Source organism: Delphinapterus leucas, chromosome 21 (assembly GCF_059928025.1).
Source record: "Delphinapterus leucas isolate spDelLeu-1000000601 "Yukka" chromosome 21, BTC_Dleu_Yukka2, whole genome shotgun sequence".
Classification (NCBI taxonomy): domain Eukaryota; kingdom Metazoa; phylum Chordata; class Mammalia; order Artiodactyla; family Monodontidae; genus Delphinapterus; species Delphinapterus leucas.
The window spans coordinates 14,780,268-14,803,399 of NC_143149.1; the positions used below are offsets into that span (position 1 = coordinate 14,780,268).

The 23,132-nt window shown below is 37.2% G+C and overlaps 1 long non-coding RNA gene across 1 annotated transcript; it reads left to right on the forward strand.

The window, feature by feature from the left end:
- The first annotated feature begins 839 nt into the window (after positions 1–839).
- Positions 840–6,918, forward strand: LOC149744429 (uncharacterized). The gene is made up of 3 exons (XR_016391150.1): positions 840–1,670; positions 3,065–3,132; positions 6,342–6,918. It is a non-coding gene; the product is annotated as an uncharacterized LOC149744429 (long non-coding RNA).
- The last annotated feature ends 16,214 nt before the right edge of the window (positions 6,919–23,132 follow it).

The following is a 23,132-nucleotide window of genomic DNA, read 5'->3' on the forward strand; positions in this document are numbered from 1 at the left end:
AGGCTGTTTCGTGTGCAATTAATCTTTTTGTGATTGCTTGCTTCATCAGTAGCAACAAAACGCAGAAGAAACATAGTCAAGAACATGAAATATCTGTTATGTTGTGATCTTTCCCACCACCAAATGCAGGGATAACATTTGGGATGATTTTTAAGAAAAATAAAATTTTGAAAGTGAAAGTAACCGTCCAGAGCAAAAAATTTCAAGATATTGCAACGTCCAGCTGAATTGGATGTTTTTGTTCCAGTTTAAGAAGGCTCTGTAGCCAGCTTACCTGGTGGCAAGTGACTCAGTTGGCCTGGAGAGTTGACTGATTACGAAAGTCATTCTCTCCAGCGCGCAGCCCCACAGACACACCCAAATGATCCTGAATTAATTGGTACCCACCTACACCGTGATTTCCAGTCTTGGCTGCACATTAGGATCACCTGGGGAGCTTTGAACCCTCCCTATGCCAGGTAATTAAATCAGACCAATTAAATTACAATCTCTGGGGGTGTGGTCCAGTCATGAGTGCCTTTTAAAATGTCCCAGGTGATTACAGTGGGCAGCCAAGATTGTAAAACTCTCTGTCTAGAGAGCATCCGGCTGTGAGGCTCTGATTGCTTTGGCATTTCTATTTTTCATTTTACCCAGAATGGGGTAATAGGTGCCTAGGGCTCCCAGAAAGTTTTCCATGTTTAAAAAATCCCTGAATTGGCCAAACAAACTTATAGAAAGTGAGCAAAACACAAAACATATGTCTACCAAAGATTTGTAATCTCATAAATCTCAATTTTGTAATTTTGCATTTTTCTAAAAGCAAGTTATATTGATATTATAGAACTAATTATAAAGAATTTAATTCACAGTTCCTTTGGGATTGTGGGAGAAAAGATATTCTTTAAAAAATATTTTTAATTGAAGTATAGTTGATTTAGAATGTTGTAAAGTTTCTGGTATACAGCAAAGTGATTCAGTTTCTGGTGTACAGCAAAGTGATTTAGTTACATATATATATTCTTTCTCATATTCTTTTTCATTATGGTTTACTACAAGATATTGAATGTAGTGCCCTGTGCTATAAAGTAGGACCTTGTTTTTTATCTATTTTGTATATAGTAGTTTGTATCTGCTAATCCCAAATTCCTAATTTATCCCCCCACCCTCTTTCCTGCTTGGTAACCATATGTTTGTTTTCTATGTCTGAGTCTATTTCTAGTTTGTAAATAAGTTCATTTGTATGGTATTTTATATTGCACATATAAGTGATAACATATGGTATCTGTCTTTTTCTTACTTCACTTAGTATGGTAATCTCTAGGTCCATCCCTGTTGCTGCAAATGGCATTATTTCATTCTTTTTTATGGCTGAGTACTACTCCATTGTAGATATATATATGTATGTATATTACATCTCCTTTATCCATTCATCTGTCGATGGACATTTAGGTTGCTTCCATGTCTTGGCTATTGTAAATAGTGCTGCTATGAACATTGAGGTGCATGTATCTTTTCGAATTAGAGTTCTCTACGAAAATATGCCCAGGAGTGGGATTGCTGGATCATATGGCAACTTTTGGTTTTTTGAGGAACCTCCATATTGTTTTCCATAGTGGCCGCACCAAATTACATTCCCACCGACAGTGTAGGAGGATTCCCAAGAAAACATACTCTTATATATTTCTAAGGTGAGTGAAAATTGTAAAACTTTAAAATTAACAAAAACTACTACTACTAAAGAAAATCGCTAATATTTAATGAATAACAATGAGCCAGGGATTGTTTTAAGTGCCCCATATATATTAACTCATTGGTCCTCACAACAATCCAGTGAGGAAAATATTGTGATTAACTCCATTTTCATCAAGGAGACTAAGGCACAGAGTCACCGAGTCATACATCTAATAAGGTGATGAAACAGGGATGCACACGCTGACAATCTAGATCTAGAACCTGTATTCTTAGGAACTCATAGAAAGGCAGGGAAATTTTATACTTTGTGTCCAAGTCTTAAATAGAACCCAATATATCAAAATTCTTCTTTCTGGAACTTGTCTTAAAAAATAACCATATAGGGAATTCCCTGGCGGTCCAGTGGTTAGGACTTCGCACTCTCACTGCCAAGGGCCTGGGTTCGATCCCTGGTCGGGGAACTAAGATCCCATATGCTGCGCAGCGCGGCCAAAATAAATAAATAGATACATACATACATAAATAAAATATTTAAAAATAACCAGACATACGTATAACCATGTCCTCTAGGAATAAAATAAAATATTGGGAAAAAAGAGAAACAAGATGAAAATCCACTAATAGTAGGTTGGTTAAGTTAACCATATTATAGCCATATAATGGGATATGTTCCTGTTAAAAGCCATGTTGTAGAACAGTTCTTCCCAACCCTTTCACATCATGACACATGGAGAAAATGACAGTATTTTTATGACATACTGGGGCAAACAGTAGAGTTGGCTTGAGGTGACTGGTTCTGGAAGCTGGTGGTACATGCCCACATAGCCACTGCAAAAGACTAAGGGATCATTATCTTGGCATGTTTACAGCTCATCACCAAAGATGAGTTAGAAAGTTCTCACGTATAGGTATATATTTTGCCATAGGAAAATGTTCACTAGATTTTGCTAAGTGAAGAAAACACAAACTGTAAGGAATTATGACATGTCCCAGGCTAATAACTCCATCCGTATGTACTGGTACAGATGGCCATACAGCCATACCAGTTGTTAAACTGTCAAAGGACCTCTATATCTGTTGGTAAATAGCCACTGCACCAAGACCCCTCCCACCACCACCACCATACACAGGGCTTCTCCCAAATATGGCAACCCTGGACCTCCTCAAGATAAAGTAACTATGAGCTAAAGCCTGGGACAGGGATTTGGAAGGAGGGTTCAAGATCCTTATTCATTATCACCCAGCTTTGTTCTGACTGGTTGGTGAGCTATGCAGCTGTGCTGGTGATTCAGTGTTTTGAATATAACCTCTGTACATAAAAGCAATCTAGGTAGAGGAAAATCTTTCAAAGAATACATATTACAAGTGTTAATGTTTATTTTCTCCACAGTCTTCTGGATTTTCCACTCATTTCCTTGACCAGATATAAGTTTATAAATAGGAAAAGAAGATCAATATGTAAGTAATGCTTTTAGAAGTAATCTTGTGATTATGGTTGAATCTGAGTCCTTCAATCCTGTTATTTACTTACAGAAGTGTCTTTGGCCTTCAAAGCAATGGAAAGTTCCTAAGTTGGCTACGTGAAGGGTCCCACTGGTTGGGACTAACAGGATACTGGGTGTCACATCACCATGCTGACCTAAAGATAAGAGAGTCGTTTCCCCAATTTCTAGATACCTCAAGACATGCTCATATTCTTGTGGAACCTGGAGAAGGAAAGAGGCCTCCAGGAATAACTGAGATGGAGTTTCAAAGGCAAATTTATTTTGAATTAAAAACAATAAAGAACTATGGTCCAACTTCTGTTGCTGGGTTTGTGGACAAAAGTTTCACACAAGTACATTCCAAAGGGAATTCTCTCCACACATTCAAATCACAGGGCTCTCCCAGCCTCTCCTGGGGCTGGTGCTGCGGTGAGCTGGGCCACCATTATTTATGTCAAGAAGGCCACTGCTGCCTGAGTGACGCAGTTCAGTGTGAGTGGCCCCCGGTCTACAGTGATCTCCTCTGCCTGGCATGACGAAACACCACCTTCTCTTCTGTGTCTTCCATCTCCCCTGTTACAACTTCAGTGTGACTGTAAAGGGGCCCCTTTAGTATCGTTATCAGCCCTTAACTCTAAATTGACACACAAAATATTTTCTGGCTTTTCCTGATCCTTTTAATAACGTGCAAACATCTGTTCTAGTGTCTGGCCCACTAGACACCCCAAAATATTACCATAGAGATAGTTATGCTCTTATCTTCTAGGAACTCTTATTTTCCTAGAAAATACTTCCGTGTGCTAAACTGGGAGATTCTATGTTCTTACAAGATCCACCATGATCCAAACTGGCCAGTTATCATTCTTTTTCCTCTGGTCACAGTTAATTGGTATATGAATGGATATGTGACCCAAACCAAGCCAATTAGAAACCCTTTCTGAGTTTTTTATTTGTTTGGGTTGTGTTTTTGTGTGTGTGTGTCTGTGTGTGTGTACTTTACTGAAACTAAAAGATCCATTCCCCTTTTAGTTTGGGAAGTTATAACACATACAATTCAGGAGCTGTTAGTGGTCATAAGGCCAAGTCTCGGTCATAAGAAAAAGCTACTTTCATGTAAAAGAGACTGAAGCAGAGGCAAGAGGTGGTGGATGTCCTATAGCCTAATTTTATCCCTTCCCTTCTTCTCATTTTTAATAAACATATTCTTTGGAGTCCATGAACTAATGAAGTATTTTTCAATTTGCGTTTCTGGCATTTGGAACCTTAGGATTCTTGTTTCCTCCCTTTTTTACTCTTCAGTTTTCTTCCTGTCCTAGGAAGTCCTAAAGAAATTAGACTCGGCAAAGAAAGTTGTTCTGAGAAGTGAGTTGCAGAAAATTCAGGGGTGGGGAGCTGCTGGGAAAGGTAGCCCAGGGCAGCTGAGGGATGAGACCGTGGGAAGAGGAGCCCTGAAAGATGTATCACGGACAGAGAAAAGAGTCAGCCGCTCGCAGAATCCTGCCTGAGGCACTGCTGCTCTGCTGTGGGGAAAGTGAGTCCTGGTTTGTTTGTTTGTTTGTTTTTTTGCGGTACGGCGGGCCTCTCCCGCCGCGGAGCACAGGCTCCGGACGCGCAGGCTCAGCGGCCGTGGCTCATGGGCCTAGCCGCTCTGTGGCATGTGGGATCCTCCCGGACTGGGGCACGAACCCGTGTCCCCTGCATCGGCAGGCGGACTTTCAACCACTCTGCCACCAGGGAAGCCCGAGTCCTGGTTTTTGTTTGCGGTGTTATTTAAAAGACCAGGAAAAGCTAGAAAAGTTTTTTGTGTACTTAGAGTTAAGGGCTGATAACGATACTAAAGGGGCCCCTTTACAGTCACACTGAAGTTGTAACAGGGGAGATGGAAGACACAGAAGAGAAGGTGGTGTTTCGTCATGCCAGGCAGAGGAGATCACTGCAGACCGGGGGCCACTCACACTGAACTGCGTCGCTCAGGCAGCAGTGGCCTTCTTGGCATAAATAATGGTGGCCCAGTTCACCGCAGCACCAGCTCCAGGAGAGGCTGGGAGAGCCCTGTGATTTGAATGTGTGGAGAGAATTCCCTTTGGGACGTACTTGTGTGAAACTTTTGTCCACAAACCCAGCAACAGAAGTTGGACCATAGTTCTTTATTGTTTTTAATTCAAAATAAATTTGCCTTTGAAACTCCATCTCAGTTATTCCTGGAGGCCTCTCTCCTTCTCCAGGTTCCACAAGAATATGAGCATGTCTTGAGGTATCTAGAAATTGGGAAAACGACTCTCTTATCTTTAGGCCAGCATGGTGATGTGACACCCAGTATCCTGTTAGTCCCAACCAGTGGGACCTTTCATGTAGCCAACTTAGGAATTTTCTTGATGCTCCAAGACACAGTCCATAGAGTTCATCCTCCTCTGGAGGACATGCAGCCATTCTTCTGTGAAGGCTTTTCACCTCTCTGCAGGTACTCTTGGGGTGAGGCAGAGGTCACTCTTGTTTGGGGAATCCAGCGATTTTTATGCCTCTCTATAAGGGAATCTTCTCTCCTTCCTCTTAGGTGTTCAGACTACCTCCCATCCTACTTGCTCCCCTTAGCAAAGCACTCTAAAAGAGCTTGGGCTTTTGGAACCCAAATTCCAGGAAAGGAGTGATTTTAACCACCTTCTGTTTTCCATCTGGAGTTCAATCCTTCCCTGTGACAGGAGAGAACAGTGAGACCCACCTGCTTGTCACAGGGAAAGAAATATGCAAAGAGAACTAAAGTAAATTTCCATCTCAGTAAATATCTCATACTTTCCATTGTGAGCTGCTTTTCAAAAACTTTGGGAAGAAAAACCGAGTGTGCCATTACAGTCGCCTTATATCTCTAATCCCTTAAAGCCCAGAATTTCTTCCCTGCTCTGGTGAGACTGTCAGACTCTGCCTGAAGCTAAACCTCATGGTTAACTTGATATGGTACTGATGTTGCTCTTTCTCTTGTTATTCAAGTATTTGTTATTGTGCAAAGACAATCATATATAGCATTTATGTAATAATGATATAGAAATTGAAATATTTTAGAGTCTGGTATTAGGTAATTAAAAAGATCTCCAAAACAATTTGTTTATTAAATCCTATACTTTGGGTTTCTGCTTTCTCAGTGAACATGAATCTTCATAATGATTCAGTTTCTCCTGTTTGTTTCAGGCAGGCAGAGTTATGTACAAGGACCTACGCTGTATAGGAAGGAGGCTTGGAGGAAGAGTGGACGTCAGATGCATCCCAGGAATTTAACTTAAAACCTGCCTTGGGGGAAAGGCTGGAAGAGTAAAACAGAAGTGAGCAGAAATGTTCTAGTTGGGTCTCCAAGGTGCATGCCTGAATAAGTGTGTGTGTGTGTGTGTGTGTGTGTTCGCATACATTCATACCTATAAAGAGAGAGTTATGTGCATAACACTATAAATGAGCCATAATTCCATAACCATACTCATTTTTGGACGTTCTCTAGGGTTATAAGTACACACACTTTCTCAATATTTACCTTTGAATGAGTGTATTGAATTAATGGTCTCAAAGGATATATTTGAACAAGGGAAGTGTCATCACAACACCTCACTAATTTGGAAGTTGTTTGTCAGACAACTGAATTATCTGTAACACAGCTAAGAGTGAAGAGCAAAACAAAACAGAAGTCTCAGGACACTTCAGCACTGGGCACTTTATTTATGAAAGCATCATTTTAGTCTGTTTGCCCTTATGTTACTTACAATTCAAGTCAGCCAGGTTTTTTGGTTTCTTTGATGAAAGGACTTAAATTTTGGAGCCAGAAGGACTGGGCTTGAATTCAAGTAAATTAACCCTTCTGAAGCTGACTGAGGCTCATTTTCTTCATCTGTAAAGCAGAAATAATGGCATCTAACCATAAAGTTATGTTATGAGAATTAAAGAACCTAACATATGAAAAGAATCTAATGAAACCTGATAGATACAAAGTATTCTTCAATCATGATTTCTTTTTTCTCCTTCTTTTCCCAGCCCACAGCAGATGGAAAGCAGGAGATTTTAAAGAGGCACAGAACAACAACAGCAAGAAATGAGAGATCCTTCCTGACCGTAAGAGGCATCAAATAGAAAAAGCAGCTCAAAAACACCATGATCCTTACTCACGTCTGAGGCCATCAGCGGGTCCCAGGAACCAGGAAAAGGTGAAACTATACTTAGCACATTTCTCAGAAGTTGGTGAGACAGGCCAGAGACTGTAGAACTACTTCTCCCCAAAATAAAGAAGATAAAGAGAAAATGTTGGGGGTAGCTAGTAAAACCTTGCTCAGGATAGAGAAAAGCCGAGGTGAAGCCGAGGCATTTGCATGATGAGAAATGGTTGTATTTGAAGAGCTCAAATTAAACTCCTTCCATGTAGCAGAGGCAGTGATCCCTTTCAGTAGAGGGCCAGATAGTAACTATTTTCAACTTCGTGAACCCTGTAAAGTGTCAGTCACATAGTCTTCTTTTGTGTGTGTGTGTGTGTGTTTTGCCACACTTTAAAAATGTAAAAAACATCCTTAGCTCACATGATGTATAAAAAAAGCAAGCCACAGACCTAGCGCTGGCCCACAGACTATAGTCTGCTGACATTGAGCAATGACGTACTGTACAAGATTACAGTCAAGTGCCTTTTACAAAATTACATAAATTAATGGGTAAGGTGTATATGTCTGCATTCAGATCATCCCACTAGAAACAAAACTACACTGTCATTTTAAATAAATGCATTCATTGGGGATTACTCGTGTAAATTTGCCTCTACTTATAAACTGGATTTTTTAACCAGCCAAAGTGACGAATGTTGAAAGTAGGAGTCATATACACATCTGAGAAAAGAGTAAAAGTATATCACATAATAAGAGCCGGTGTTTATTGTGAAGTTACTGTGTGTCAGGCACTGAATTTGTAGTTGCTCTGGACTGAATTGTGTCCTCCCAAAGTTCATATGTTGAAGCCCTAAACCCCTACTGTGACTGTATTTGGAGCAGGGCCACTAAGGAAGTAATTAAGGTCAAATGAGCTCATAAGAATGGAGCCCTAGTTCAGTAAGACTGGTGTCCTTCTAAGAAGAGGAAGTCACCCCAGGAGTGCCTGTACACAGAGAAGGGGTCACAGCAAGAAGGCTGCTGTCCGCAAGCCAGGAAGAAAGTCCTCCCCGGAAACCAGCTGTGCCAGCATGTTGATCTGGGGCTTCCAGCCTCCAGAACTGTGAGAAAATAAGCGTCTGTTGTTTAAGCTACTGGGCTGCAGTATTTTGTTGGGGCAGCCTAAGCAGACTACTACAGCACTATTTAAGTTAAATCCTAAGATATCCTTTAAGGAAGGCGTTATTACTATCCTTACAGAGAAAATCTAGAGGCAGAGAAAGGTTAAGTAACATGCCCAAACTTGTCTAGTTAGTCAGTGGCAGAGATGGGATTTGAACCCAAGCAACATAATCCAGGGCTTGTATTCTTTCAACCAAGGTGAGCAGGTGACATTGATGCTTTTCTCTGCTTTATATTAAGGATGGCTTCCCACTTAATGAAACAAAACCCATAGGAATTACTAACTAATGTAGAACAGTGGTGCTTACTTTAGCACATGACCACCTGATATAGAGGGCTTCTCTATATCTTAATCATACAAATTTCACTGCTTCCAAAAGGAGCAAAACAAAGCAGAGCTCAAATAGCCTATTGCTCAGCTGGGTGGTTGTTGGAATTTGCCCAAGCGAAGAAGTGTGAAGCAGATTTTATTTCTCTCCTTATGCCTTATATAATATATACGCACTTATAATGTACACCATGGCCACTTTAGTATAGACATTTTTATATAAACCATTTTTTTTGCAAAATGTGATGTATACTAAAGATTAATTTTCCAAAATAAACTGGTCTTCCAGAATTTTATAAACGTGAAGGGGATAAAGCAGACATACCCACGCGAGCCAGCCTTTATCTTGGCAGTCCTTTCTCATCCTCCCTCTCTCTCCTCTGTTGCTCCTGGTCTCTGAACTTAGAATCCAGCTTTGGCTAATCCTCAACAGTGTTGCACTAGAGAAATGCTCAGACTTCGATATTAACCCTGAACTGAATTAAATTATAACTGATTACACAGTTGAACATTGTTGCAGTGATGGCTAACATGGGCAGGAATTATCATTAAAGTGTCCCCATGCTGTCAACTCTTCTGCTTACTTGGTCTGCAGTTTCATAATCAAAAATGTAACCTACATGGTATCGAATGGACTCATCTGAATATTCTGAACGAAAAATGCCAAACCAGAATGCCTCAGGAGAGTGAGCAAAAACTCCACGTAACAAACTGGCCCTCTTTGGACCAGTAATAGATAAAATCACATTCATTTCATTGAGTCCCCAAGAGCTTGTAATTTTAGTCATATAGAAATGGCTTTCTGAAATGTCTAAGCAGGCATTTTTTTTATTACTTTTCTATAAAACATTCACTGAATACTGATGATAAATATTCAGTTGGATTATTGTGGAAACAAAGCCTGAAATGTAAATATTAGACTTCATCATTTATTAGAAAAGGAGAACATTTTTGAGAAACCTTAATTACATAAGCCTGGCTGACTAACCCAGTACAAAAGTAATTAACTTTATCATTTTTTTCTTCCATTCTTACCTTACAAGACTGATGTTCAAAAATGTTAAATCTGTGATGGTTGTCCTTTGTTTGATGCTGAAAAGAAATGGAGCTGTGTGACTGTTGTGTATGTGTGTAGAGTTAAGCGTAGCTTGTGTTATTGATAGTATCAACAATAAGAACCAATATTTTTTCATTCAACTACCAATCCTTAAGAAGCACCAAAAATGTGTTGAGCTACTTAGCTAGCTACTTATGATATACCAGTAAATAAAGCGAGGAACTCTGCCCTTGGGGAGCTTACTTTCTACTGGTGGGAAATAAAAAATGAGCAATGAGCATGACAAATAAGTAAATCCTATTGTATAAGAAGTTTTGGAGGAAGGTTCTAGACAATTGAAAATGGCCCACGGCAGGGCTTGGTGTTTTGAGGAAAAATAAAGTGGCTGGTCTGATGCTGGAGTGCTATGAGCAGGGGGAAATGGCAGGAAATGAAGTAGAAGATGAGACTGAAAAGGTGGCAGGACAGATCAGGTAGCACATTGTAGGATGAGTTACGGCATGGGATTTGATTTGATTTGATTTGATTTATAGTGTGACGGGAGATAGCTATTAAAGGGTGCTCAGTGACAGGTGATGTAATATAACTCACATTTTAACTGGATCACTCTGACTCCTTTGTGAGGAAGACCTTAAAGGGTCAATGGAGTGAAAAGGAGCTCATTTAGCTCTGCTGGGGTCCAGGGGACTGGAGGGGCAGTGGTGGAGATGTGGTCAATTTTGAATATAGTTTGGAGAGAAGCCAACAGGCTTTTCTAATATGTGAGGAGTAAAAGGAAGAAATATTACTCAGCCATTAAATAAAAAAGAATCTTGCCATTTGCAGCAATAGGACGGACCTAGGGGTCGTGGTGATCATTTTGTAATGCACAAAAATATTGAATCACTATGTAGTAACCTGAACCTAACATAATATTGTAGGCCAATTAATAAATAAAATAAAAACGAAAGGAAAAAATATGAATTTATCTGTAATAAAAATCACCTTCCCTTTGGCGTAGGGAAGGGGCATGGAGAAGAGAAATGTAGTAATCCTTCTCATCCACGTTAATTATGACCACAAGCCCAGGGAACTATACATCCACAGAAAAATGTGGGCAGCACTTTAGTATTATGCAATTTTCAGGGACAGCCTTGTCTTTTTGAATTCATAAAGAAATAGACCAAAAAGGCAGGGTGAGTGGTAGTGTTCAGTTTTGCCTTTTTCAAGGATAATAAAGTTTTAGATGCTTGACCAAAACAGTGTGTTGGTGGATGTGGCCCTGGAGCCTATATTCAGGCTACAAGCCCATCTTCTTTTAACACTGACACTATCCTAAAAGTATATTAACTTGAACACATGACACCTTTGGAGAATGGAAAATAGATTTTTGTGTTTGGCCTAGTAGGGGAGTGACACAAATGAAACTAGAAAGACCAGTTGGAAATTTTGCAGCTATAAGACATGCAGTTTTAATGCCATGAATGCTAGGTCACCAGAGGGTTTTAAACAGGAGAACAGCATAGAGAGATCTGTTCTAGAACAATCCCTCTACTGAAATAACAGATTACATATTTATACCCATGCTTTTCTTTCTAAATTTTCTTGTAAGTGACCTCCTGTCTACTAGATGATGAGCGATAGCCAACTGCCTGCCAGAGGAGAGTTTGGGTTGGTATACCAGAAATGCAAAGAGGCAAAAAAGTAAAATTTGGTGTTTCTTTTTCTCCAAAATAGTTTTTGAAGTTCACCAACCCTCCCATCAATACTTTTGAAAGACAAAACAAGTTCCTTTGCAAAGGATGTATTTTATGGAAAGAAGGTAAGAATCTTGAGACTCAACAGCAGGACCTTATTAAGGCAAGGACTAAAGTTTTTTAAAACTTTAAACTGGAATAAGGGCAGGAGTACACAGTAAGAGTCACTTCCACTGAGATGAGGTATCCTAGGAGAGGAGACTTGGATGGATTGGTATTTTGGAGGAGGGCAGGGCCACAGAGGGTGCCTGACTGTGGGAATGCGGTGGTTGTAGAGGTGATTGTTTGGGTGCCTGATCACCAAACAGGAGTGATTGTTGGGGTGGGGAAGCCGGGTGGGTGGTTGGCCACATACAGACAAATGGACTTGGAGCAGAGAATCAAGCACAGCTGTCTCCAGTTCCATTGAGCAAAGGCAAAGCCCAAGAACATCAACCCCAGGTACTGAGCAGCACAGCTCACCCGTGCTGAGAAGCCACACTGTCTATTCTCATTGCTCTTAGGAAGGCCATCCATTGACATGGCGTTACCTGGATCTACCTGTCTGTGCATCACTGGAGCAGAAATTTGCCATTTGCACTGCACTATCTGGACTTTTTCTTTCAGTAGGTTAAAGTACTCATAGGCCCTTGGGTACAGAGTATGGAATCCTTGAGGAGTTAGTGCTGATGAGCAAGGGAACACTCCCCTCCAACCCCAGCACCTAAACTCCGGGTCAGTCAGGACAGTGGTGTTAACTCAGCACCACTCCCTTCCACGGCCACTGTGCTCCCTTTGGACTGCAGTAATGGGGAGTCCGGTTAAGAGGCAATGAAGGCTTGAACTGAGGCACGGGAACACCGGAGAGGCCACATTTTCAGAAAAACATGTTTCAGGTTTGCAGTTTACCAATTTCAGGAATTTTCCCTTGAAGATTTTAAAACCTAGGCTGCTTTCCCCTACTATCCATGTAACATGAAATAGCTTTTACGTTGGCATGGGAATTAAAAAAAGAAAATTTAGTCTAAGCAAAACATAATTAGAAAGATCAACATACTTCCTTCTTAAGCATATGATATATGCAAAAGCCTAATAGAAAATATTTTGCAGTCTTTGCTCTTCAGTATTATCTGTGTCACAGCTACCCATTCCCATCCCTCCCTCTGAGACCCATTAGAGCAGATAATTATGAGTTGACTAGATACAGGGAAGAGTCAAATTAAGCAGTGATATAACCAGCAAGAGCTATGCGAATTCTTTCCCTCCCACTCAGCAGATGGTTCTCTGATAGGCTCTTTTGCAAGCTCGTGGTTGGACACCATTTGGAAATGCAGTCAATTAATTTCTGTGAACCTAGGCAACTGCGCAGCCTAAGAAGAGATCACCAATAGCGTCCTTCTCTCTTCCTTTCTTCTTTCCCTCCAACCTTCTGTCCTGGGAGTCTGGCACTGCATTAAGATGCTTGGCATTCTGATGCAAGGTTTAATTTCTGAAATCTTCCAAATGGCTCACTGCTGGCACTAATGGAAAATCTCATATTGTATGGAGGATCTGTAAGGCTTCACTACAGAATATCAGCATACTATTTCTGATCACCTGACAGCATTCTGGTTGCATTCACAATAACTGCCGTATGTAAAACATCGTTCTCTCTCCACCTGTGTAAGTATGCAAAAACTTCTCTAAGACATTTTCTTTTCTAGTGTAAAAGTTGGAGAAAGCACAAGTAAAATTCCCAGGTATATATCTAAACTTTCCATAATGAGTTCTTTATAAAAAAATAATTTTAAGCATATTTAAGCCAATTTAAATTATATTTCCCCCCAAGCACATTTGTATACAAAGCTATTCTGTAGTCCATCAAGAAAAATAATGTAGCCTACATTTAAAATTATTTTCTAGGGTTGGGAATGAATACATGTCAGTCCCACCCTTATTCTCTGCCCGATCCTGCTTGTTGCAAAGCTCCCATTTGTAAGTCTGTTGGTTGAGAAAAGAGGGGCTATTGCTGAAGACTTGAGAATATAGAATTTCACTTATGTTAGCATAATATTTTGTCACAATTTTTTGTCCAGTTAAACCTAGTAACTTCATCAGCAGTGCAACATATATGGTTTTTATCCACTTAATAAAAAATATAGTGAAGCAGTTGAAACAACCTGAATGCTTAATAAATAGACAACCTGTTAAAATAAATTATGACACTTCAGCTTAGCAGCATATTATGCAATTATTACGTGAAAATTATAATTATAACATTATAAAGTTCTACAGAGACATAAAAATGCTATAATGTTGGAAAAGGAAGCAGACTAAAAAATTATATCATTCTGTAATTACAAATATGAAAAAATTATGGAAACATTCATAGAAAAAGAGGAACTTGCTTATTCATTAAGATGGCAGAATGGTTGTTAAACTTCTTCTTTAAAACGTGTCCATTTATGGGTCTCTTGATATGATGCACTGTGGAGGGTATGACATCACTTATGTCTGTACACCTGCTAGCAATGCATAAACTGACTCTAGTCATGAGAAAACATCAGACACACCCAAAATCAGGGACAGCATACAAAATAACTGACTTATACTCTTCAAAAATATCAAAGCCATGAAAGACAAAGAAAGAATGAAGCCCCATTCTAGATTACAGAGACTAAAGGGACATTAAAAACTAAAAGCAATGTGTGATCCTAGACCAGAAAAAAGAATTGTGACAGACTCTACTAGGACTGGTATGCATTTGCTAACTTGAAACAAAACTCATTTCTTAACAGAAATGATTGAAGTTTTAGCCCACACCCACTTATAACAAAACATTTATGTAGAAAATAATTCAATTACTTATCAGATATTTTATTGTAAAAATTCAGTGTTTAAATATAATATGTAAATGTTGGTGATGTAACAGTAAAGCTTTAAATTTCAATAAGTACTCTTTAAACTACTTTATTATAAACATTTAAATTTTATTCTAACATTTTATTATATTTTTTCTTTTGCCTTTCTGATTTTTTATAATCAAAATTTCTTGAAATGAATTAAGTTGCTCTGTGTTGCTGTATATTTGTCACAAAGTTTAATAATCTTTGTTGTCCCTGTCGATATTCCAGGAAAAGATAGAATAGTAGTAGTCTCACAACGGCAAATATTTGGTCAGATTATTGCCTTTTCTTGGCTCAGTGATACTAAATTTGTAACATATTGAACTTCCAATGGCAACAAGTGATGTTATTCCTTCTGAACAAAATAACCAGAATAAACTTTTTCATATTACCTGATGAGAACAATCCAGTTGCAGTTTGGCTAAAAAAAAGAACAACAGCAACAAGAAAAAAAAACAAAGGAAACCCACTCATGTCCTTATTATTATGTTACATGAAGGCTAAAGAGAAGAAGACTCATTGTACTGTAACTCTTTTCCGGGATTGAAATTTTCTGTATAAATTGGGCTTGGGATCCAATTTATTCATATAAATTATTCTTTATTTTGTCTTATAGTCAATAATGTAGCTGCTATTTCCATTTTGTATATGACAACTGAGTCTGTTTTAATTACCCTAAAAGCAAATCTAATGGGTTAGAATTAGATTTTAACAAAGATGTCACTTTGGTGGATGTATTTTCAGTTCAATGGTAACAAAAATCCTACCCTAGTACCTTACTTAAAAAATTATTTAATGTTTTGTTTTGGTCTTTTGGATTAGCTGTAATTGCAGAAAAGTCTTCATAGCCCAGAATGGCAATTGTTACAGCTGTGATTGATTTGACAGGTTTAAAACTGCACCCTCTTCTCATTCAGATCATCTTGAGACCAACAACTCAGATTTACTGTTGGGAGTTAAGAGTTTGCCATGGTATAGAGTGAAGATGATTTGATTGCCACAGGAATTCAGCTTCTAATTGGGGCCTTGCTGTGTTCTAATCAACGAAACTAATGAACTATATACACTGTAAGTTTATCTACTAGGAAGCCTTGGATTTTTCCCAGAGCCAGTGGTAATCAAGTTTGCCTTGCCATTGCTCATACTTGATCACTAAAAATTCATGTCTATTCGTGCCCATATTTAAAAAAAAAACAAAACATTGATTCCATGTATATGCCTGTCACTTGCTTACTAAATACAAACGAACCCCACAGAGTTATATCACATCAACCTCCTTTAACACATAGTGTAAAGTACAAAACTTTCCCTGGAATCCTTCCTCTTTTCGGTGACATTGTTTTACACCTAAATTTGCATTTGTTCGGAGTGGCATGAAGAAATTTATTATAACTGATATTTATGCATAATTCTGTATTTTAAAACATAAAAATTATTATTAGTTTTCTTGCTTGAGAGTATTTGACTATTTTACTTAACAACTCTTTATTAAGAAGCTGTTTTGTGCCAGGCACCATGTCAAATACTAGAAGATAGCAAATGTGGAAATGGACAAAGGGGAAGATTGCAGAGGAAAGGTGAATAACTTTATACTCAACGTATACATTATATTGATTTATCTTGTTGATAGAGTTATAGATGTGGTAAACCTGACCTATAACCATAAGAAGACAACAAATAAATATATACATACACTTCTTGGTTTTATTAGTTAGCACTTAAAAATAAAGTATTGAAGCTTTTCCTTCTCTCTTGGTTCATAGAGCTCACTGTATGAGATGGATTGAAACTCTAAGAAGGTACCAAGTAAGTACCAACTCTACCAAGTACCAATGTACCAAGGTACCAACTGTAAGTACTATAAGGAAGTCTAGATCATGGACTTACTTATGTATATTTTTCCAGAGGACTAGAGTTAGAAAGGATAGGAAATTGTGGGCTGAATGAGGCTAGAAATAGAAGGTGGAGTAGATTTCAAAGTAGAAATTAAGGTTTTTGCATTAAGATCTTGAAAGAGACTGTTACAGAAAAAGCAGACAAAATCCTTGCTCTTGTAGATTTCACATTTGAGGTTTAATATTACAGTCTGTCTTTGCCGTGAGACAGGGAGTGGTTTTTCAAATTGTTAGATATTCAGTAATATAATGGAAAATAATATAAAGCTTTTGCAAAACAAAATGGTGACTATTGTAAAAGATGCAATATTTCATGTAGTCAATAAAAGTGATATGAAAGAACTGCTCAGATCACAACAAACCCAATGACAAATGAAAGTCTATCCATCTAGACAAGCTAATAACTGAAGAAAAGGAAAGGAAACAAAGTTGCTGAATAATAGGTAAGTAAAATAGAATGACTTAACCATCAAAGAATTTTAAAAGATCACGGGAAAAATTGATGAAAACTAAGAATTCTTTTACAGAATAATAAATGAAGTAGGAAATCCTATACCTCTATAATATAATATTATGAGAAAAAATAAAAGCCCAATCCATCTACTAACATTTGATTAATTTTATTCTTAGAACTAACATGTTATAATCTTATTTTTATTAAAAGTAAAATTAACTTATTTTATAATTTACAACTTTCTGACTTTTACTGAGAAAGTCTTGGTAAAGCCTTTCCCCAGCCCACTCCCCAATATTTACTGTTACATCAGTCTCTGATATATGAATTGATTTTAAGTGGCTTTTGCCAAATACCAATGATCAAGAGCCTTCTTTATCTATGTGTGAACAGCCTTCTCTGCCTTCCAATTTTGAAGTCCACCTAAGACAAAGTTAATTTCACTTTCATTTTGGATAAGCAATTTGCAGAGTTGCCTACATTTTCTATTATCGTATTCATTTCACTGGATCATAACAATATCTTTTGTGTTTAGCATTCTCTAGGCTAAAAAAAGTAAACAATTAAAATTCCTCAAACTTTAGTCTCCTCCATTTATCACATCTATGTACTATCATATGTGTATTTTCTATCATTGCCTAAGAAATTAACACAAACTTAGCAACTTAAGACAACATACATTTATTATCTCACAGTTTCTGTGGGTCAGAGTTTGGACACAGCTTGTCTGAATCCTTTGTTCAGACTTTCAAGGTGTTGACTGGGCACATCTGGAGGCTTAATTAAGGAAGAATCTGTTTCCAAGCTCATTCAGATTGCCGGCAGAATTCGTCTTCTTGAGGGTGAATGACCGACTCACATTCCCTGGCTTTTCACTGGCTGTCAGTTGGAGGCTGCCCTCAGGTCCTAGATGCTGCCTACAATTCTTTGTATGTGGGCTTCTCCAACATAGCCACTTACTTCATCAGGCCCACAATCTACAATGACAGAGTCTTACATAATACAATATAATCATGAAAGTGACATCCATCACCTTTGTCATATTTTATTGGTTAGAAGTCACAGGTCCTACCCACACTCAATGAGAGGCATTCCATGAAGGTATAAATACCAGTAGGTGAAAATCTTTGGGGTCATGTTTGTAGCTGACTGGTACCATCTCCCACTATGATAAACAAAAATATGTGACTCTGGAAATTAAAGTCCAATGTTTCATTAAATGAATTAGTCCTTATTTATATCATTTTTGGATAATCAAAACAATTATATAAATTTACTAAAAACAAAAAAGTATCTTATTTAGAATTTTAACATTTTTAGTATTGTACTTAACTTTTAAACTTGTCTGATTTAAATTTCCTGAAGACTTTGGATGTGTTTAGAGATGATCTAAAACTGCAAAATATCACTTTTTCCTTCAAATAAACCTAAACCAAAGGGAATACAGGTAAACATTTTATAGAAATCACTGAAATGAACTATTTCAATTTCTTAGCTGCTGATAATATCTTTCAAAAATAAAACTTAAGTTTGTGGACTTGATTAAATTTATTTTAAAGCAGCAAGTAAATAGTGTATGCAGCCACAAGGATGAAGAAATGGTTAGTTAATAAATTAGCCTGGAATTAAAACTTGATGAAGAGTATTCTGATTTATATATTTATTAATTTTCTTAGATCAAAGCAAGAACACTAATTAATAGGGAATATTGAAAGAGTTTGCTTTATTTTCTTTATTAATAGTATATATAAAATTTTACACATTATTATGACTTACATATAAATTCTCTATAGATATTAGGAATAGGAATCTGAAGAATAGAGATGCAGATTCCCTGTTTTCAAGGGCAAAACATTTCAGGCAGTAGTTGAACAATTTATTGCAAAGAATTCTCTCTTTCGGATTGTGGGAATATAGTTCTGTCCTCTGAACATAGTTCCTATTTTATCTTATCTATACATTCTCGATACTATGTTGGATTGTTCCAGTTATGAACAATATTAGATAAAAGATGGCAATGGAATAATACTATCAAGATGTTGAAGGAAAGCAACTTTCAATCTAAAATTTTATATGCAGCTCAAATTGTCATTTGAATGTGAGATGAAATAAAGATAATTATATAAATAATATAAAGTTTGACTAAAGTTTAGGAAACAGATCCCCATTTGAAAAAAGTCTTGTAGGAATATTCTGTAGCTAAAGATAAAAGAAGTTCCTGAAAAATGAAATAAGTTCAAGAAAGAATTTATCAAATCTTATTTAGTAAATCTAAATAAGTAATTACAGTTGACCCGTGAACAACACCAGTTTGAACGTCCAGATCCACTATTACGAGGATTTTTTTAGTAGTAACCACTACAGTACTACACAGTCCACAGTTGGTTGAATCCATGGATTCAGAACAAAGGATAAGGAGGAACCACGTATACAGTGGGCCAACTGTAAGTTATATGTGGATCTTCAATTGCACAGAGGGTTGACTCCATTGACCCCCATGTTGTTCAAGGGTCAATTTAACTTAAATAAAGGCTTTGGGACTAAAACTCCAAAGGATATTGGAAGAGGAAGAGGAATAAGGAAGATCAGGAATGATAAGGTTGTTATCAGTGGGAATATACAATATTGAGAAGCTTTAGGAATTTATTGGGTAAATATAGGCCTAAATTCAAATAATCACCAGAATAGTAAAAATAGAAAATAAACTTTTAAATCAGTAGAAGAAATTTCAATATATCAGACACTAGGACAGAAGAAAAAGTAAAAATAAAGCAAAACTCTGTATGTGTTTGTGCATATACATTTTTGTGTGTGTTGAAAAAATTGCCTTAATAGAATGGTGCCTGGAATAAATATAAATGAGTTTAACGTCAAATAATAGTGCTTTCACGTTAGATTTTAAAATCACTAGCATAAGATCCCACTAGGTATTTTAAAAATTTCTCTCAAAAAAATATGAGATTAAAAACAAGGTATTTAGGGCTTCCCTGGTGGCACAGTGGTTGAGAGTCCGCCTGCCGATGCAGGGGACACGGATTCGTGCCCCGGTCCGGGAAGATCCCACATGCCGTGGAGTGGCTGGGCCCGTGAGCCATGGCCACTGAGCCTGCGCGTCCGGAGCCTGTGCTCCGCAACGGGAGAGGCCACAACAGTGAGAGGCCTGCGTACCGCAAAAAAAAAAAACAAAAAAACAAAACAAAAGGTATTTAAAAAATTTCTCTCAGAAAAATATGAGATTAAAAACAAGGTTATAGTATTTTAAAATACAGTTTAAATTTTTCTACATACATATGTACATACATACATAATATACATACAGAGAGATATGGAGAGAGAATTTATTGTGAACAAACACAAACACACATAGAATAAAAGAGCACAGGTGAATATTCCTAAAATTGAGTATGTACTAGGCCAAAATAGAGCCTCCATAAAAGAAACAACTTTATGTACATTATATTTTCTCACTATAGTGAATTAAAATTAGATATAATTTATAAAATAATAGATTTTAGCAAAATAGGATATATATGCGTTAAAGTTCTTGAAACCTTCATTTTCAAGCACTTTTTCACTACTTCTCCTCCCACAAGTAAAACTAGGCCCAGAATGTTCTATAAGTAAGCTTTACCAAAAATTCAAGAAATAGATGATCTGTATCTTACATGAGTTGTTTCAGAAAATATAGAAGGACAGAAAACTACCCAATTCATTTCATGAGACCAGTATCATATTTTTAAAAATTCAGCTCTGCAGAAAAAAAAGTTATGTTAATTTCATTTCTAAAGAAGTTGCAAATATCCTAAATACAACTGTGTGTAATTAAATCCAATAGAATAGCAAAAAATGAATTCAATGAGATCAAGCCTGATTTTTTTTTTAAGTGTAAGGATTTTCATAATAAAAAACCCTATAAAGTAAAATGCCATAAAATGAATTCAGGAGAAAAAATCCATGATTATTATAGTATTTATTTAACAACATTTATTAAAGCATTCATACTGCACCAGACACTGTTCTAGGGCTTTACACATATTAACTAATTTAATTTTCATAATAATATTATGAGGTAGGTAGTATTATCATCCATATTTTAAAGATGAAACTGAAGGAGATTATTTAGGCCAGTTAAGTTCATTGCACTAATTAGAGGCAAAGCTGAGATTCAAATACAGGCAATCTGAATCCAGCGTCCAGGTCTAGGTTTTTAATCACTCTTTATGCTGCCTCTTTTGTGATAGATGCTGAAAAATCATTTGATAAAGTTAAACTTTTAGTATAAACATACTAGAACCCTAGGACTAGAAGAAAACATTTTTTATATAAAAAAGCTATGTTTATAGAAATTTTCATATGTTAGATACATTTTTTTTTAATTTAAGGAATAAGAAAGAATACCCCCTACCACTCCTCCCGTCCAACATTTATTCACTCAACAGGTACTTGTTTGTCACCCACTATACTCCGAGCACTCTCCTAGGCACCGGGAGAAAAATAACACAGGAATGGGGAAAGAGAGTACTGGGTGGGAGTTACGAGTTTAAATAAATGGATCAAAAGGAAACATTTGAATTAAGGGTTGAAATAGGTAAGGTGGTGCTGGAGGTTCTGGCCAGTGCAAAAAATAAAAATACCTTTTAAAAAAGGGACCAAGAGATAAGAATAGAAGTGAAGAGATAAAAACTATTATTAGAAGGTGCTCTAGTCACTTACATAGAAAAGCTTCACAGAAAATAATTTATGTTAATAAGAATTCAGCAGATTTCCAAGAATTAAATCAACCTAAAAATCCATAGCACCTCTTTACATCAACAATAACAAATTAACACATAATACAAAATTAAACACCATTTATGTGAATATCTTGAGTTTAGCTTATCAGAGAACGCATAAGACCTTCATACTCATGCATGCACACACACGCTTTAAAAACTCTATTAAAGAACTTTAAAAAAGATCAAAATAAGTGGAAAGAAACACCACTTTGTTGTCAGTTCTCTCCAAATTAATGTAGAAATTGATTATTCAATATTCCTAATTAAAATTCTAGCAAGATTTTACCAGGGAATTTGAAAAGCTGATTCTAAAAAATACATTGAAGATCAAAGGCTCACAATTAGGTAAGGCAATTCTGAAAAAAGAAACCCAAACTATTGTATTAAGATGTCACAAAGCTATATTATTTAAAAGAATATGGCATTAGCATGAAAAAGATAAATAGAGCAATTGAATTGAGAATAGATTGTTCAGCAAATCCTTTTAAATATGAGAATGTGGTATATGTTGAGCTGGCATGAAAAATCAGTGGTAAAGGATAGAGTATTTGTTAAATCACATTAGAAAAATTGACTATGTAGAGAAAAATGACTTTGAGCCTACCTCACAGCATATTACAAAATAAACTCCAAATGAGAAAAATTTGAAGAGCAAATCTATAATTTTAATGAGAGACATGCCTTCTTCTTTATCAGTTTTTGTAAAAAGAGTTCTAAAAATGTCATCAGCCAACTAGTTTCCAAAGCATCCAAGCTCTGAATTGCAGCCCTGTGTTTTTCTAGCTCTTCTTGATATGTTTACATCTATGAGGAGGATAGAATTTCAAAGAGGGGTTGTATAACTCTATAAAAATAGAGAGAATTGGTTTAGAAGAGGCCATTAGATTTGGTATCCAGGAACTCCTCTGAAACTTTAGAGAAAGGAATTTCACTAGCCAGCTGGGGACACAGTCTTAAAAGCACCCAAAGCATTTTGGAATTTCTATAGGAGGACTCAGCTTGACTAAATATCTGGCAACAAACAAGCATTACTCACCAAGACATTGAGAAATACAGAACTGTTACGTTTATTTTTGTTTTATTTAGAGATGCAGACAAGCTCCTGTAGCCAAAGCAAAACTTGGAACCATTCTGGATTTTGGTCTCCGAGCTTAGGTTTTATAAAAGATTCAACAGTACTTTTGACAATCAGTGGTTTTCCCCAATGTCCTAACTAATATTATCTCTTCACAAAATAGGCTCTCACAGCCAGGCTGTGGTAAATAATCCCTGAAAACACAATATTCACTGCCACTCCTGCCTCCTGAATTACTGTATTGCCATGTCTTAAACATTCTGGAACAAAGGCTCTACAAACCCAAGCTATTTGGTTCCCTAAGAGAATGGGTCATAAAGAAAAGAGGTTGGGCTTCCCTGGTGGTGCAGTGGTTAAGAATCCACCTGCCAATGCTGGGGACACGGGTTCGAGCCCTGGTCCAGGAAGATCCCACATGCCAAGGAGCAACATAGCCCATGTGCCACAACTACTGAGCTTGAGCTCTAGAGCCCATGAACCCCAACTACTGAAGCCTGCACGC